At 41.3% G+C, this 19008-nt stretch overlaps 1 protein-coding gene and 1 long non-coding RNA gene across 2 annotated transcripts in view; one reads left to right on the forward strand and one right to left on the reverse strand.

Annotated features, from left to right (window-relative positions):
• Nucleotides 1–218: 218 nt before the first annotated feature.
• LOC111273671 (uncharacterized) lies at nt 219–6316 on the reverse strand. Its single transcript, XR_002687980.2, has 3 exons — nt 5718–6316; nt 2818–4384; nt 219–519 (listed from the first exon to the last, which is right to left on the reverse strand). It is a non-coding gene; the product is annotated as an uncharacterized LOC111273671 (long non-coding RNA).
• Nucleotides 6317–17885: 11569 nt separating this feature from the next.
• Nucleotides 17886–19008, forward strand: part of LOC111273669 (glutamate-gated chloride channel) — an 80269-nt gene continuing 79146 nt past the window's right edge. The window contains exon 1 of the mRNA XM_022855495.2: nt 17886–18754. The gene's annotated coding sequence lies outside the window, so the exon portion shown is untranslated. The remainder of the gene's footprint in view (nt 18755–19008) is intronic.

A 19008-nucleotide genomic window follows, 5' to 3' on the forward strand; every position in this document is an offset into this window, starting at 1 on the left:
ATAAAGGGTTCAACGTTATGGCTCGCAACATTCAAATATTACTTATGAAGAGTATTTTTTCAACCGTTTTTTTTTTAAACCAACATTTTACACCGTTGCAGCGAATTGCACGAGTTGCAAGTCTCCTAACACTGCATCACCGAATGCTATATCTAGAGTTTTCTCGATACGGCCTCAAAACTACCGCTAAGCCCAAAAAAGTGAAATGCTTAATTATCGTGCCCACAAGATCCCCTGCTTTCTATATTAAACTTGCATATCCGTGCTATTCCGTTAGGGTTAAGCGTCACACACTAAAAACGCTTTTAGAGGCAAATTTACTATTTTCTTTTTTATTACTTTACGTGTCCACATACGTGTTCAAATATTCAGTGGTCGAAAAAATATATTGAAACAATATTGCGAAATATTGTTATGTAAATATGAGCTTTTTGGTTCTTTTTGGACTTTCCGCTATTTTTTTGATAACAACATAATCCCATCATTGTAGAACCTCTGCTGTTTCTGGTCTGCATTCATCTGCAAAAATTAAATTAGCAGTATGAAGCAAGATTTGCAAGGACAGAAACATGATAGTCTGACGGTGCAAGATCCGGGGTACATGCCCTTTAAATTAAATCATAATATTATATATATAATAATTTAATATATAATAATTAAAATTACCTATCAAAATTCTCTGAATACCGAGTTACTAAAGATGTATGTGGTTGAGCATTGTTGTGGTGTAAAACGGTACTAGACGACAACAGAAGCTTAATCAATCGCTTTGCTAGGCAGCCGCAGCTTGTAATGTACGATCCTTTTTGAACCCTACTAAAAGCATCTGCATCGGCATCGGTCCGAACTATACCTTAGATTGTTGATTTTTTTTACACATTACTGTAGTATCTGATTTACTTTTTATCATCCATAATTAGCCGGTTCGGAAACAGCTTTATTTCGTAAATTTTTTTGCACGGAGTCACAGACATGAAACTTCTTTTGCAACCAACTTTCATCAAGGGTCTTAAACCTATTCGGTGTTGGACGTCAAGTTCCTTAGCGATATGATGGTTATTCATGGGCGTCTTTGCTCAACTTTTACAAATACTTTTTTTGTACTTGCTCAGCCATAACGGAGTATCTTTCACACCAAAATTTCCAGACCGAAAGCCACAGAATAACCTTTAGGCCATTTATCGAGATAACGTACTTCGATTGTAAACAGAGCCCATTTTTTTATGGACCTGGGCGACCTATGTGCGTTTATCCTAATAAAGTTGTAAATAAAAGCGACTTTTTCATCTTCAAGGCTCGTGTTTGACTGTACAATTTCAACCTGTCTACTGTCGCTAAATCTCAGCTTTTAAATAACACCGCCGCTGACGTGACACGACGCGTCTCATATAACCATATATAATCATATATATCTATATATATAATACAAGCTCATATATAGTCATATATATCAAACGCATAATTGTAAAGATAGCGAATATATTTTCAACGACCAATTATTTAGCGGAGTAACCTATATGTGGAATCAAAGTCATCGTTTCTAATCTTGCAGGTCTTCGAACCGTGACTGTTATGAAAAGTACGAGTAGAATCGGCAGTGAACTTACGAAGGATTTCTTCAAACTTCATCCGTCGTTTAATTTTCCATCAACTGAGTCAAAGAACAACTTGGAAACCGTTTCTAGCTCCTATTTATAAATTCCGCGAAAATGAGGCGCACGATATTCGAAATAGAAAAACAGCAACAAAACACGGCCAGTGGAATAACTGCGGTGCTGCAGAGAAGCACTCCCTCTCTCTCACTTTCTCTGTAAAATACAATAAGATAGCTCTAAACGTATATACCTGATTAGACTTCGAGGTCCCATTAGGACTATCGCTTGTTCCGAGGAATAAAACTTTACCGTGTACAGCGGACCCGAAGAAGCTCCTGGAGCAGGTTCATGATGCCCCCTCGAAAAACTCGATTGTTGTGAAATTTTATTCACGTCTGTCCTCTACAATCTTCGGTTTGTCCAGCCCGAAGAAACCTCCGAAAGAAAGCTTCTCCGGCCGAAGAGATTATAGTCGCCGGCTCGCCTGCCGTCCCAAGGAATTGGCAACACTATAGCCGGTAGCAGGGCTACCGGTCGCAGCGATCAAATTAAAAACATGTGCCATTTAGGATTTTGGACAGCAGGAAGTTATTCTCATAAAAGGCCGAAATGGCCACCCAGCCGTAGAAATGGCTTGGCCACCGCAGGTCTGCATCACGGCAGCGTCATCATTCCATTGCTTCAGCAGTGCTCGTCGATCACTTGTCGATATCAAGGAAATTTTAACTAGCTCTCAGCATTATACCAACGCAGTGTTTGTAGGTTTTAAACCTTCCCAAGGAACTTAGTTTTATAAGCATCTTAGCCAACGCCGCGAACGTGCTTGACCTAATAGCAGCGATACTCCAGTGAACATGGTTATAATCGATAATGGGATTTCAGAGCTGGCAGCGTTCTTCCAGACTACAGGTGCGGCCAAAGGTGATAACTTAAGCCGCTCTTCCCTTCTCAGTGGTGCTTAAGGATCGTACATGTGGGCTTAGAAATATGGTGGAGGGTTTTTTCTACGTAGAAAAGACGATTTAGCTGTTAACGGGAGCAATCATTTTCATGAGCACCAGGGCCTAGTCAGCTTACATTGTGCCGTCTCGGAACTAGAACGGATTGTCAATTTAACTAAAATAAAGGCAATTACAATACAAGGCGATACAAGGTAGGATTGTAGTCCCTGACACACTATCTCTCTGACCTACCGCTGACATGTGCTAATCGATTCACTTACCTTAAAAAGATGCAAAAACGTTTAGCCTCGGCCGATCGTCCCTTTTATATGCTTTGCTACTTTTCGACCTCAAAGCTGCTATATATGGGATGAGCTTGACCTAGGGTGATCTTAAAGAATCACAGAGTATTTCAAGCATTTAAGCCGAACAAAGGCCTTGTTCTTTAAAAGAGCCTTGAGATTGTGCTGAACAACTCGCAATATGCTTGAATATTGCGATCTGTATCACGCCTTTCGCGGTCCACAAAATTATCGTTGGGCAGTCTGGCTTGGTAAATACTAGCAGTAAGGTGATATATAGTGTATAATGCAATCATTAGTAGACCCTCAATAACTCTTTGAACCTTAGGTTGACTAACCCAGGATGACATTAGCTTTAGCCAGGGTCGTCGCATCTAACTCGCAGGTTAGATGAGATCGTCATGTATAAGATAGCTTATACGACTTAGTATGCGAACTTGTTATAAATTTATATATATTTCAAGTATCTCAGTTGCTATCTGAAAAAGGTGGATAAAATACCTTGGTTCATTGGCTTTGTGAATAAGGTGTATCAAAAGATTATAAATATTTATCCAATTTATTATAGAATTAGGTCAGAAATCGTTTCTTCCAACATGACCACCAAAATTGCCGGAAGTGGTCAGCACGAGGCATATTTCTTACTTAGAGCATATTTTATCAAAAAAAACAGGCCAGTCTTTGGAAGTCTGTTGTTTCGAATCAACTTCTTATTTATTTTATTTTTTTGTCTTATAGCATTTATTTATGTTTTAATATTTATTGTGAAGAAAGGAAGACCCTAAGAGAATAACTTTAAAGGAGAAACATTAAAGTTTGATTAAAAGGCTTGCAGATCTGTAAAGGGTCTTCGATTTTCTTTGAAGTATTTTTGTTCAGCTTGTTCACGCTTGCTCCTTAAACTCTAAAAGAAGACGATGAACAAACTAGGTGTCAAACAAGAAAAATGCAGGAGCTATGGAGACTGTCGTTTACTATACTCGCCAAACATTGTCCCCGCAAATGATAATTATCGGTAACTTGTCAACAGGGGTATCGCTCTAATTTCAACATGATGTCGAAACTGCGTTGCGAAACTTCATAAACTCCCTCACCCCATATGTCTACAGGAGCGCAAGGTATGTTACGCTATTGAAATGGCACAACTGATTGACAATAGTGCTGCACACTTCAAATGAAATAAAAAGAAACGCTGTTTGTACAAGATCTCCGACCCAGTCGAATCACGACGGGTCGGTTGAGCTATTTTTTTCAATAGATCTGCGGGCTATTGCGTTGACTCATGGCCGCGCCCGGCTACAGATAGGTGGAATTGTACTTTGCTGTTGCACTGCGTAATAAGATCACTAAACCCATATTATCCGTAATATTTATTCTAACCTGGAACCGTTTTGAAACATAACGTAAGACTTGTAAAAGAAAGGAAAGGAGCTACCGTTGCTGCGTTTTCATTCTTCTTTTTCGGGACGCTCCTCTTCGGGCCTTCTTCTTACTGTTTAAAGCTCTTCTTTGTTGTGCAAGATGGTAGTTTTATTATTCCATCTACCTGTAGCATGAAACAAACGATCAAAAACGTTTTTAACCACGTATTTCTCACACAACACTTCTCGTTTCTCGGAGGGGTTCAGACAGCGCAGAACAGCACCTCATCTGTCGCACCTAAAGTGCATAGAACGCATATGTCATATTGCTATCTTTACCATGCAGTTTTTATACTGGTCGCATTTAAATAAATAAAATTTAGGTGTAAATAGGTGAAGTCTTATATATATATATATATATGAAAAAAAGCTGCAAAGAAACCGAGAAGCTGGACGGGGTCCCCTGTATGATATATATATATATATATATATATATATATATCATAGCTTTTTTTTGTCGCTATTTCTGCATCATTGCTATTTTGGGAATCAATAGACCCATATTGTCATGTAAACATCATTCGGCTTATTCTTCATCCAGAAGATCCCGCGGTAGCATCTCAGTAAGCACGAAGATCGCGTCAGTATAAACAGTCCAATGTGCTGCGGCTACAAAGAGCTATAGCAATTTCTAGCCCCTTGTGCCGTCAGAAAAGTCTATCTGTAACTCAAATTATAAAATGATATTGCTCGATACAAAGTCATATCGAAGTAGCATACAGCACTACGGACCCTGTCACCCATGCTAGAAAGTATCTAGCTCCTTTCGAAAGCATCTCATCCTGGCATAAATTTTGCTAAGTTAAGTGCACTACAAAGTGCTTTTCCTACAGTGCATAGGAAATATGGTGTTCCTGTTAGATCACTAATGGTCTATCACCACCCCTAAATACGTCATATGTCACTTAAGCTATACGCGATTTCACTACACTTCTAGAATAACTCCCGCGACTTTTTCTTTTATTTCAGTCCGATGCGTAGCCTTGACTTTCTCTGACGTCGCCTTAAGGAAGTGACCTTTCATTTAATCCATCATAACGGCAAAGGTTCCATTTGTCTTTACTTCTAGCGCCTTGACAAAGAGAGCTGTTACAATCAACGCTAGATGATCGGTATAGACAATGCTCCTTAGCATATCCGGGATATTAATGATCACGTCATAGGCGAAGTTCTACAAGATCGGTATAAGGACTGACATCTGGAGGAGTCCCGCTGTGACCTTTTATGTCAGACCTCCAACTGGAGACTTTTATCCTCTAGATATAAAGGTTCTATTTTCCTAAGGTATGGCGAAATGCCTGTTTTACCCAGAGCTTTACGACTACCCCCAGTTCGTTTTATTGAAGGTATTTCTAATATATTACACACATATCACAAGATGTAGTTTCAAATCTTGAGAATTTTTCTTCTTATGCGTCCTGTACAGCACTCTCTTAGTAGTTATGAGGATTGACTTACCCTTACGAAAGTCAGATCTCAGTCTAACAAAGCTTGGTTGCTTGAGCCATAAAGCATTTTATGCCTTTAGCACCCGTCGCGAAAAGGCAGATGGGTCTAAAAGCTGTTGTGCCAGTCTTGTCCAGTTTCGAAATCACGACCGCCTCCTCCTTTTTCCATTTTTTCAGAAATCGACCTTCTCAAAGAAGTTCATTAGTAAGGGCCTTAATTACTCCACAGCCTTCGGTGGGATCATCAGGCCTGGAATTCTTATCGAACGTCACCCGCTTGCTAGTTTTCTTTGACTTCCTCGACTGCGACATCAGGTATTGCAGGCTTTACTTTTTTTATATGCGTCATTCTCATACCTGCCTGTCTAAAAAAAACTGTCAACTTTTTTCTTGATATCCGCCGAAAGGGTCGAAATCTTATAGAAAAGTCTAAACCTAACGTTCTCGATCGCTTCCACCTCGTTTGTCCCATTTACACTTTTCGCTGGTGTTAATGATAGCGTTCAGTATTTTATACTCTGCTTTGACTTATTTCTCTACTTTTCTACTGTTTCATTCGCACCGTTCCCTGCATACGTTTTTCTTCATTGTCACGTAATCGTCCTTTGAAAGGCTCGTGTCAACCATATGCATGTAAGGCAAGCCGCAACGGTATATTTATTTTACCAGTATAGTGATCGTTTCCTTCTAGGATGATGAGTATCGTGTGGGGAGGTATTTTTGCAGGCTTCTGTCAGTTTCCGCTTGATAGTAATTTTATGGAAGTCATCTTTCGACCAACATCTTGAGCCAAAACTGTGTTGACTGTCCGGTACCTACCGTCTTCGCCGTAGGTTCGGTAGCTTCTTAGTCATATTTCCGCATATCCCGAAAAATACAAATCTATGAACATTTCTGAAGAACTTCTACCACATTTCATCCGTCTATTCTGGATAAAGCTTCTTGACTGGCAATTTCCAGATCAATGAAAGAACCGTTCTCTTTTTGGTGGAGGGTAGGAGTTCCATCATCATTCGGTCCCCCTCCGCCATCCAATTTTGTAAAATAACTCCACTTATGAGGGTCCAACTGCTGTCTCATTGGGTAATACCGCACTAAAATACTCAGTAATTAAAATATTTTTTCACCATGCATCTGCACACACTCCTTTAAGCTCAAAAGAATCCTCCTCAAGTCTTGCTTGTAGCCACTGAGTCAATACTCCTTCCTGCTCTTGTCTCTCGTCTGCCACTAATTTAGACCGAGCCGTCCGCTAAGTCTATTATTCACTGGCTAATAAGGAGCGCGTTTGTGTGACTCACTAAAAAGAACTAGACGTACCTTGCGCCTGTTACTGTCCACCCGTTACTGTTTGCTGGTGCCCTAATCTTGTTTCTCATTATTTTGCTATGCTGCTTAATGTTAGCCTAACGGAGGTTCGTGTAGCATTGGTTTTTTCTGTCCTTGCTTTTTAAATCCCTGAGGTTCATTGCTGTTGCTTTTCCGTGACCGTACCTATAATCAGTTTAATTAGTGATTTTCTTGATTTCTTTTTTTGCTTTATCTGCTCTAATGTTTTTTATTCGGGGCGTATCATAGAGCTTGGCTTGAAATCTTCGATTGAGCAAACAGCAGTATGGCCCTTTATCCTCATTATACTCCCTAATCGTGTAACCTCTCATCGCTCACCTGTAGCACCTTTTTGCCTTTTACCTTATCTTCATTGCAGTCCTTCGAAATATGTCCGATCTTCTGACGTGTTGGAAGCTACATCCGTATTTCTGGAGAGCGATGGTTATTGCCAAGCTTGATATTCCTCAGTGCGAACAGTCGAAAGCGACAGATAGACTATTCTATGTGACTACTTATAACTGCTGCTCGTGAAAGCCTTTGTCTTTACTTTCAGCCCTGTGAATATACTGAGTGCTAATCTAGGTTCCAGTTTAATTCGTGCGGCGTCTTTACCCCGACATGTGTATCTGCCACCTCTTCCAGCATTTCTGCCAATGATTTACTGCCTTCCCGTTAAGCTTCATTAATGTTAATCTGTATATTTCTTCCGCGAGATCTTGTTATCTTTCCCATTGTTGCTTCTGTCTCTTCCGGATCTACGCAGCCCCGTAGTCTCTGAAGGGCTTGTTTCGCCCTTCTCGACATCTATCGCTTCTGAGTGTTTGACTGGTGGTCTGAAGCTGTTTTTTTGAAGACTCCAAGCTTGTAATTGCTACTCGTAAAGTAACTGCATCTTCAAGCCTTCCCTCTCATCATAGCATTCCCATTTCTCCGATATGTGTAGCACTGGTGTGTCTTTTTTCCTCATTTCTGCACTTTTGGTGATATTCTTTCCAAATATCTAGAAAAGACGTCGGCTAGAAAGTTTTACAACGTGGGTAGCATTTTGACTGTCATTAAGTTGGTAGTAATGAAAAGAAACTCTTCTTTTTTTTTACTTCGTCATTTTCTATTTCTAGGGCATTAGTGTCGGTCAGCGTGGCCGCCCTTTTTGGGGTTAGCTTCTAGGTAGAAAAAGCTGGAGGGAACAAGATTCTGATAATTGTTCAGTCTTTCACGACGACTACGATTCGGACTTGTCCAACCGCAAAAATGGGTTTCCAGACCACCATTCTACGGTTAAACGCGCTTTTCAGCCACTCGTCTGCAATGACAGCTGTTATATCACCCTTGTTTAAAGCTTCCTGATTTTTCAATGAACTAGCGGACCCTGTGTGGGGTTTCTGACGCAAGCGGTACCTGTTAGATCCGTTAGGGGACTTCAACAGCCCGCTTTCTTTAAAGTGATTAGCTGAACCTGACTCCAACCGCTACTGATCCAGTGATATACGTGATCAATTCAGGGTGTACGTTCTCTTGAAGGTAGAGTGGTTTGTACAGGCTAGCGGACTGTCCAGGGCTACAGTTCAGTCTTTTAGCTATGGTGAGATCTACTTTGCAGTCTCAACACATTCGTACGAAGTGAGTGCGACCATGCTTCCCAGGTGCTCGAGCAACTGGTTGATTGCGCCGTAGGTTCGATGAAAGGAAGCTCAAACGGAAGGTTAAGGAACACAAGCGGATTGCAAAGGAACGAAAACGGCCACCGGGTTAGGTTATGAGGTGTATGCGTAAAGAATGGCTTGAGCTTAGTTCAGTTTCATAATCGTTGTAGGTAGAACATGAAGAAGTTTGAAGTAAGACTGTGTGAGCGCGATCTATTCTAAACAACCTGGATATGTTGTTTGCTATATTCCCGGATAGCGTTCAGAGAGCGGCGTTTTTCACTAACTTCCTCAGCCCAGAAAGGATAACTTCCTACGCTGAATTATTATGAGAAATCTGGCACTAGTTGGTAAAAGCGGTAAGTTATTAAGTTTGTTTCTTGAGGCCAGTAAAATCCTTTGTAGAATTGTGAAGGCACAAAGCAAAGAGGCTTTTAGCAAAACAACAATTCGTTAATTACGGTATATTGCGAGGCTTCGAATAGGTTCAGGCGTAAGCTAATGCTCAAATTCGGAGTGGATATCAGTGGCAAGGAAGTTTATTATGACAAGATGCTGCGCGAAAAGGAAACAGTCAGTACTGCCAGGTATTTTTAATTATAAAGAAGATTCATAAACCTGTGGCGCGACAATCAGTAGCATAGCGTGGCTATTTGAAGATAACGTACAACGTTTTCACTATGCCTCAGTCACGGCCTAGATAGAGAAAAACAATCAGACGATAGTTCCAGTTATTATTATATTACTCAGACTTAAGGGCGCGTGCTTCCGACAGTTTCGAAGAAAATGATAGATAGTATTATGTGTTCTCCATCAAGCCATCGGTAATTACTTTACACTACTATGGAAAAGCTCTTATAGCCTCAACCTAGATGTGTAAACAATAAAAAGGCTTATATCTGACGTATATCGTAATATGGGTTCTACAGATTGGGTGGAGGGTCAGTATTAACATTACACAAGAAACGCGTAAAATGAACTTCCTATTTAACAGGCTTGTTATTCGCTCGTTATTTGTCTATTAAGAAAGGCGACGAAAATTGTAGGTTGCCAATTATACTAAAGGTGACTACAAGGTGTTACCAAAGGCAACTCCAAGACGGACCCGTGTGATAAATGAAAAGAGACTAATATGTGAAATATTCTGGAATGTATTGCAATAAGGCTTATTGCTAAAACTTATTGTTTGTGTAAGAAACGTAATAAAGGATTTGATGCAGCTATGATATTGTGGAAAATAGATAACAAAAATGTGATTTTAGTCAAAAAATGGAGGGGATAATTATTACGAGGACACACTTAAGTTGCTGCAGCAAAAAGTTGACCTTATTGAAACGATAACATGGTGAACGAGATCAAGTAGTTAAAAAAAAACGTTGATATGTGACAGAGAAGAGTATACTGGCTCGGCTTTACTCTTAGAAAATATAACAAAAGAAGCTCGAGTCATAGCTCAAATATATATATATATATATATATATCAGATATTAAGCGATATTATAAATCCCGCAGAGAGGATAAGAAGCCAGGATGCTGCAGATAGACTGAACCGGTTGGATAAATATAAAAGCACACCTGAAGATAGGTGGTCACGTACGACGAGTTACTGATGACCTTTTTAGAGCTGATTAAATAACTGCTAGACTTAAAGAAAGAGTTCCCGTAGTAGCTTAGTAGGTAATGTAGATACATTATGCCTGCTTATTTTAGGAACACGTTGTGGCCTGGGTTCGAACCCAAGCATAGACAGCCTTCGTTTCTTCGTCTGATAATATGCCTGACGGCGATACCAGATGTAAAATTCGAAACATAGAATAAATAGAAACTTCAAGAAAGAAATCATAGGCTAGTTCTCAGCCTTGGAGTTAATTTCGGCACTATGCTACCTAGAATATAGAAAAGTTAGACATGCGGCTAAAAATTGCACAGCAAATAAGAACCTACTACTGATGAGACACTAAAAGACATGCAGCAAGAGGCTGAGCCACCTTGCACCTAAACCGAGTATACTTGTGAAACATCTTCGGTTCTCCATGAAACTGTAAACGTAAGTATAGTACAACAGCTAAGGGCGAAAACGATTAAGAGACTTTTAAATAAATAAAGATACCTTCAGGATGGTGGTTGGCCGTCATATAAGAAAACGTGAAAATATATTTTCCTTTCATGCTAACCGGTCATTTGCGGAAGGCTAGCGACAACACCCCGAATTAACATTATACAGATCAACTGCAATTTAAGCAAAGCTGCCTACGCCTCATTCGATAGCATAGCTCGTAGACACAAAACTGCGCTCTGCCCTATGAGTAGATTACACATGACGCTAGCCGACGGAAAAGGCGGGTGGACCGCAGCATACAAGAGAGAATACGTGTGTTGGCTATATAAGGCCCGGTTAGAGTTCTGCAGACAGAAGCGCGCATGAGTTAAGGTGCGATGTATTGGGTGATTCTACTCGTGTAATGGTAGTCCAAACAGCTCGATTAAGAGCGTCATGTGTAAGCTAAATAGCATAATTACTTCTGTACGGGATTGTAGGCAGCTTTTCGGTTGTTTTAACGCTGGCTTAGAGGTGTAGAAAGACCAGAGAGTCTAACTGAAGGTAGGTTTTCGAATGGAATGGCTGGCCACTAATGATCTCGCAACCATCATCGGGAACGACATGCCTGCCTTCCAGTGAAACGGACATCAATTTTACGTCAACATAAAGGCCAGCAGCCTTAGCAGCTAATAGCATAACGGGATGGCGAGTTCTCGATAAGAGAATTTCAGTGACCATTATCATAGTTACGAGCACGAAGTGGGTCTAAAGGGCCGCTGAACCTTAAGATATAAAGCAGCAATGTGTTCAAAAGAGCTTTCAGGAACGCGCTGAAGGAAGATGGGCATTTCGCAAGCGCTTCTGACCTCCCGACCGTTTTGGCAAGGATTTGCATGTTTTCTAGATTCACCCCAAAAGGCAAAGGTCCTATATGGCCACAATACTAATGGAATAAGAAAATCCATTTAGTCCGATAGAAGTGTACCGGGATTCGCTGATAGTTTGAAACGAGAAAAAGTGCATAAGGATCGCTTATTTGCAGAGATAACCAGTTATTATTTATGGAAGGAAGATGGCGCGTGGGGTAACGTTGCCCCCTTAGCAAAAGACAAAAAGGCAAAGAGCCCGGTCTTTACGACTTTCCAGTACCTATAGTTGAGTTGTTTATTAAAAAGGTTTTACGGTTGGTGTACCAATAGCAAAATGAGCCTAGTGGATGAGGTGGACATTACCGAAGTTTACACATGAAAAACTAGGCACTTGTCTTTTGGTGAGTAGAAGAAAAACGCTCTTAATAGCCTACGGTGGATATTGAAATCGTAATTATCCCATTGAATCTACTCAGGGCTATCCTTCGGTATTTTCAGAAGAGGACTCTACTACTACATTATGAAAGCTTTACTATTACAATATATTTACGGCCAGGCACTTGCAGCCAAACAATGAAATTGATTGTGTACGGTAAAAACGCACATACATACTACATAGGGCGCAGACTAACGAACTTTTTACCATAGTTTTTGAATGAATGACAGGAAGCGGTCAAATCCTAACGTTAGCCAACAATAAAATGATTTTGTTGGACAAAAAAAATAAGCAATGCGGACCGATTAAAGTTTTCTAAACGCTGAGACAACTAAAAGAAGATATCTGGCGATACACTTTGATAAAGGTATGACAGGGTGCCCTCGTGTCTAGCATGCAGAGACAAGGGAAACAACTGCAGTGATTCTTCTCGCAAAAATAATGTTAAACGTTTATAATGGTCAAGGTCAAAGAAATGAAGGCAACTCAGATCACTTGCCGTCTCTAATACCATGTTTGCTACACCAATTTTAACGGCGACAGACACTCATTCGAAAGCATATTCCTATACCTCATATCATCCGGGCATAGGAATATATATTTTTTTGCGACCTTAGTTTTTGCTGAAGTAATTCCTCGGGACCTCAGGGGTAACTTGAGATGAACATTGTGGGTCGACCTAACCAATATTTAAACTTAACATGGAAAAGCCCCCTTAACAACATGGCAAAAAATGCAAAACGTGCCGAAAACAGTAAGCCACGGCCTAGGATGTTGTACTTATACAGTGGATCGACAAGCTGATGGTTACAGATGCTAATCCTTAAGAACAGTCCGTCAGTTGAAAAGCTTAATGGAGCTGGAGCAATATTATTGCCGCCTTTTCCTCAATTGACTTGGCCCCTTAGATAGCTAATTTTTTTTGTAAAGCGTTGTACGTAAAGGGCTTTACGTACAGTTGTCTTTACCAGGTACTGAGAAAACTCTTTTTTCAGTTCCTCGGGCAGGAATTAGGAACAGAAGTACAAGACCGGATCCGAAACGGCCTTTGCCCAATAGAAAGAAAGCGCTTATCCATCCTAGTATGAAAAGATATTTTTCGTTTGGCAGTATAGCCTGTCGTGTGAGATGAAGAGATTCTATCTTTAGGGTGGAAACTGACAACGATCGCCGATAGCAATGCGCAACCATAGCTGCAGGACGTGTGGGGTTTCTGTCTGTCTGTCTGTCTGTCACAGTGTGAAATCGAGCAATGAACGACAAATTTTTGGGAGCCTGCTCCGGATTTCAGGTTGGCTGCGCTATACGTTTTGGTAGTCCTGGCACTCTGCACCTTCATCGTAAATCTTCTTGGTTCGCCGCACGACCGAATGGGTGATGCGGGCCTCTTGAACCGTCTTTCAACTTTACTAAAGCGTTGTGGATGACGAAATTGCGACACACTTTCGGTACATGCGGCTGTTTATCATGTACAGGTTCGCTACGAGGGATCGCTAGGCTAACGGGATGGCAACAAAGGCGACCTAGATCCTCAAATTTATTCGCTGATAGTATATATTCAATTTGTGTGTGTATCTAAAAAGTGTAAATAAATCAAATAAAAAAGAAGAAAGCGACGTGAAACATTTTAATGTTCAGAGTCGTTTATTACTACGCTGTTGCATCAAATTGCATTTATCGTTCGTACCGCGGAGAATGAGGCCTCGGGGGAATTTCCGTTTAAACTTGTTTACGGATCCAAGCACAAACGTGGCATGAGAAACCATTGGCATTACGCAACAGTGAGCCGGAACGTTCTGTGTAGACGCTATGCGAAGGCGTACACTGAGATAGCTCCGGCCTTCTAGGTCACTCGGAAGAGCTGACCAGCTTCTCGTTTGGGAGAGTCAGTTTTGCTGCGACATGGCCGCTAGCAGCCCGGGGCGTCTCCAAAGCTCGTCCGAAAAATACAGACACGGTGAGCTATAGAGCAGCGCGTAGTGGCACGTATACCTACCATTTGCGTGTCTTCAAAAGCTTTTTATCACGGTTAATATAAAAATATATCGAATTCTACATAAAAGCACTTGGCACTCTCGTATACATTGATCTTGTGTTGAGGGTTATATACCTGTTACCAGAACATGAATGTATCGAAAACTCTAATGAAAACTATTAGTGACTAATGTAGTAATGTTTGAATGATTATAATTTCATTATTTATCAACATACATTTGATATTTTTATTACGACTAATAATAGAAATCTATATATTTTATTTATTTCCTTTCTAGCACAAATGTTCAAGTCAATACACTCCTGGTGGCAGTGAACAAAGTTAATTGCGGTTTTAAAATTTCCCAGTATCACCCGTCTTCTGATCTGGACTATGTTTAAGGTATATCTATGATAAAAGCTCCATTGGCATCAGGACTGTCAAACAAGCAAACTATCTTTTATTGAATTGCTGCCTCCGACTTATCTTTTTGTAGGATTCTCATCCAGACGTACTGGTCGTAAACAAAATTTGCCAAAGCATCCCCTAAAATCAAATTCTTGTAATAAGTTCATGTAATTGGCACCAGTCAATGACCGGTCAAAAAAGAGCGGTCACCAAATTGGCACACCCTATATATACATATATAGTTACACGGCGGGTACCATTGTCGGCACCACTTCTCACAAACAGATATTGTCCAAATGAGTCATTTAATCTCAAACACAGAAAATCCTTAAACCTACCTACGTAATGATTACTGGTGGCAGTTAGGTAATGAAAAAAACGGACCGTTAACAGATCCTGTTCAGAATCTGTATCACATTGCTGCTTTGACTCGTAAATACCGTAAGTCGTCTGGCATATCCACATGCGGTAACCCTGTTTGTCAACTGTTACGATCAATGAAGTGTACGTGCCGCCGAAGTTTGCGCGCGGCTTCATTCATTTCTGGAATATTGTTTAGACGAGCCCTACAGCATGAAGGCTAGAGTACGACGCCTGCTCGATATCCGCTGTAGTCATGTCGTCAGCGTTTTATTACGTGTTCAATGCTCAACCAAGCGCAATGTAGGGGCCGCGACAACAACGATGGGCAAGAAAAACAAGTAAACGAACGCACATCGCACTGCAGCATCTATCTCCTTATATTTTTTTGTTGCTTGAACTGGTATTTCATGCTTCACCAGTTGGCAGAAAAGGGTCGTTAAGATGAGTACCTTCTCACCTAAAAAATAGGTCTCTTCCTATCAGCTTCCTTGCGCTCCGTCGTTGTTTCGGTTGACGAGACTTCTTTTGGCGAACGGAAAAAAAGTAGGTTAACGTGGATGGCAGATTAACAAAAAAGACTGCTCTCAAAGAATCTTCGTCGGTCGTCGATGTTTTTCGAAACGATCAAGGGATACGACAGACTCTCATCTATCATAGCCTTGACAGTTATATCTAGCAATGTAACGGGGCAATATATCTAGTGAATCTGTTCGATAATGGATATCGCCGGTATAAAATAGGACACGAGCGCCGTCAAACGAGATACGTTTCTCGCAACTACTTTTCCGGAAATAGTTTTTAACTGTTGTAGTTTAATTGAATAAGTGCCTAAAGATATGTACTATTAGGTATCAAAAAAGTCAAGAACGGATTTTGTTGTACCTTCGTTTCAATAGACGTCGACTGTAAAAAGGTGACTGTTTAGCTTCATAATGCATCCTGTAGAGAAAACACTGTCAGCACGTGGAATCTGACCGGTTCCTCTGCCTAGGCTGTGCCACGATGCTGAAACCGGCTATCCAAATATACCTACGTTTACACATAAAATGGAAGGCCCGCTGTTTGCGCGACAAGCGAGTCTTATGACAGATGGCGCTTAAAGCTCCGTCAGTGAACCGGCGCCGATGACAGTACATAGGAAAGAAGGGCACTATTGTCATCGTGAGGGTGTACTGTGTATCAACTAAAGTTGTACCAACAAAAAGCATATATAACATCGAACGTAAAAACGAATAAGCACATGCAATTTACCTTTATTAACTTACACTCCTTTAAGTTACACTTATTTCATGGTTTAAGATCGATACACGACGTTGCAGAGATAGCAGAGCTGCATTGTGGAATTAGGGAGATTGTAACAGAAAGCTAATATACTATATTCAATACCCTTTTTTTTTCGTAGGAACCGGGGCCTCAGGAGCAGTGAGGCATACATTTCGTTGAAAAGTTGACCTGTATTATAAAACGAAGCTTGATGTTCATGCAGAAAGTACCCAAACTTAGACTCGAGCAAACGTGTACACTATTCTGAGGCTATTGCTGGTATAAAAACAACGTGAAGGGGCTATTCGACCGATTTGTAACCCTCTTTATCCCTCATATGTAAGAGCGAAGAACCGACCATAGTTTGTACAAATCTTTAGGTTCCAGAGATCGATTGGCCATGTGTGACAAGGAATATAAACTGGCGTAATGAGAGGACATCCGGCTCTTGAATTCAGCGTACCGCTTCATTCTATAGATCTCTTTAAGGAAGTTATGTAAATGTTGTGAACACGATTTACCAAGTAGACTTTAATGAACTCGTAAGCGTAATTCAGATGACCTAGTCCGCCTAATTCTGAGAAAATATTACTATCTAGGACAGTCCATGAAACCAGAAATTGTGTTTAATGTAAAGATACATTTCAAGAAATGCTTGCGACTAGATTCTACTAAACTGGTGTTGTGTGCACCGTAGAATTTTAATCACAGCTTTCTTGGTTCTCCAGGTTGTTATTGCGAATTATCCGGAAACATTTGTCATTTTGATTGAAGGCGCTATTTGGTATATATTTTTTAGATAAAAAATATCGTACCCTTTTATTTAAAAAGTTGCGTTAAACTATACCTATTAGATTAGTGCTACGTTCGACTATTAGTCTAGTCTAATAGACTAGTCTATTAATAACCTGATTGTTTTGTAATACTTATATAGTTCATAGTTTTTTGCTGGTATCTGCAATTGGACAATTCCAAGTTGAACAAGATCGCATGATCTCCTCTGCTTTACACCTAAACCAGATAATAGCATTCGAATTCGAAGGACCCCTTCTGTTGAGCTATTGTCGGTCAGGTTCACAAGTGATCGTAATGTAAAACAAGCTAGTTGTAGAGATAGGTTCCATCAAAAAAGGACACAATATTTGCTCATAAGGTTCATGTAAGGCACGTGTCGACGAAGCACGGAAAACTGGCACACTGTGGAGCACATTATGGAGTTAAACTCTATATAGCAGCAGACTGCTGCCACACGATAAAGTGGCTGAGTCCTCCACCTCTTTCTTTATTTGCACACACAGGATTGCGTTGAGAGCTGGACATAGGAGGCCGAAAACACGAATAGAGAAAAAGAAAAAATAGTATCTACTCACAAGAGGAAGAGGTAGGGGTAAAGGACGAACGACGGAGAAAAACGGGGTCTAAGTAGTGCTCAAGACGAAGTAGATGTGAGTTAAGGCTTAGATTTCCAACTAAAGAAAGCACTAGTCGAGGAACGGAACCCTGCTGCAGAAGCGTTCGGTGGCTAGTTCGTCCCAACGTTCTGTTGGCCGCCTCGGTTCACTCGCAGAGAAACAGAACGAACAAACGAATGAACCAATAGAAGGATGGATGGTCGGACGGCCCTTTGCAGAAAGACAACATAGGCTAGGAGGACAAACGGCCAAGAAAAGGAACAGAACAGAGGAAGGGGCAAGAGTACTGGGGCTAGTGCAGTGGCTGAAAGGAAGGGATTAAAACAGAGCTGTGTAATGGGAGAGGGAAACAAGGCGACGGCAGCAAAAGCAAGGCCGCAAGCGATGGCAATAGAACTGGTTGAAGTGGTGGTGGGCCTGCTGTTAGACGGTTGCGGCAAGAAGATGCCGCCGTCGCCATACGACGATAGGAAGAAGGACGACTAAGCAGTATAAAAAGAGCAAAGAAAGAGGCAGAAATGAGACAAAAGGGAGATGAGACGAAGACAGAGGGAAAGTACAGTAGAGTGAAGAGACGAGCAAAAGAAGAATAAACAGCCAGCTAAACTGGGAGGGACTGGCAGCCCAAGAAGACGGAAAAGAAGGACAGGAATGGCCTGGATGGAATAGAAGAGACAGTTGTGCCCGGGGAAATCCAAAAGAAGATACAGGAATCGGGTGAGAAAGAAAAAGAAGTTAAAGGACAACGGAAAGAGGCGAAAAGCGAGGAATCACGGACTGTTTTTCCTTCGTACCGCGGACTTCGGGCCGATAGAGGAACGAAATGTAGGGTGCGACTGGGTACGAGGGAAAGCATGAACAAAAAGAAGAGGAAGAAGCAGAAAGAAGGGGCAAGTGGTCGCAGTAGCGATACACGGGACACGAACAGAAGGCAGGCATGCGAATCAACCAACGAATGAAAGGATGAGCGAGCAAAAAAAGACGCCTTTGCTGCTACTGCTACTGCCGTAAGGGCGCGAAGGGGAATTTTTAAGAGCAAACGCTGACTTGCCGCGCAGTTTTATTCAGGCCTTGGTTCAGATGGGCCGGTAGCTCTTTTTTCGCTTCCGATCTCTCATTCCAACTCAAATTCTGTGTGGTGCAGGAAGGCCAGCAGGCAGACAGCACACTGTATACTGACAGCAAATCAGCGGCAGCAAGCGGCACAAGCACAGGTCGGAAGACAAGGCCACAATTGTAAGACAGAATTCTAGAGCAATCCTCTCAAAAGCCAAGGATTTCATCTTGCACTTGAAACTGTTCATGGTAAGGCTTATGAGAAAAACGATTTGAGTTCTTATAGATTGATTTCTGCTATAGCTTCGCTCGTGCAAGCTTCTCACTCCATCTCGGACCGTTTTCCCACTAGTCTGCGCTGTCGAACGTCTAGGCGCACAAGGCCACTAAATTACGCTCATTTCAGAGGGAGAGAGAAAAGCTTCTAGGGTTATAGATGGCGCTTTAGGCCATCGTGAAGATGGGCGGCAAACCTATGTCTACCCTGCCCTGTTGTATGTCGG

The sequence above is a fragment of the Varroa jacobsoni genome, unplaced genomic scaffold (assembly GCF_002532875.2).
Source record: "Varroa jacobsoni isolate VJ856 unplaced genomic scaffold, vjacob_1.0 scaffold_212, whole genome shotgun sequence".
NCBI lineage: Eukaryota > Metazoa > Arthropoda > Arachnida > Mesostigmata > Varroidae > Varroa > Varroa jacobsoni.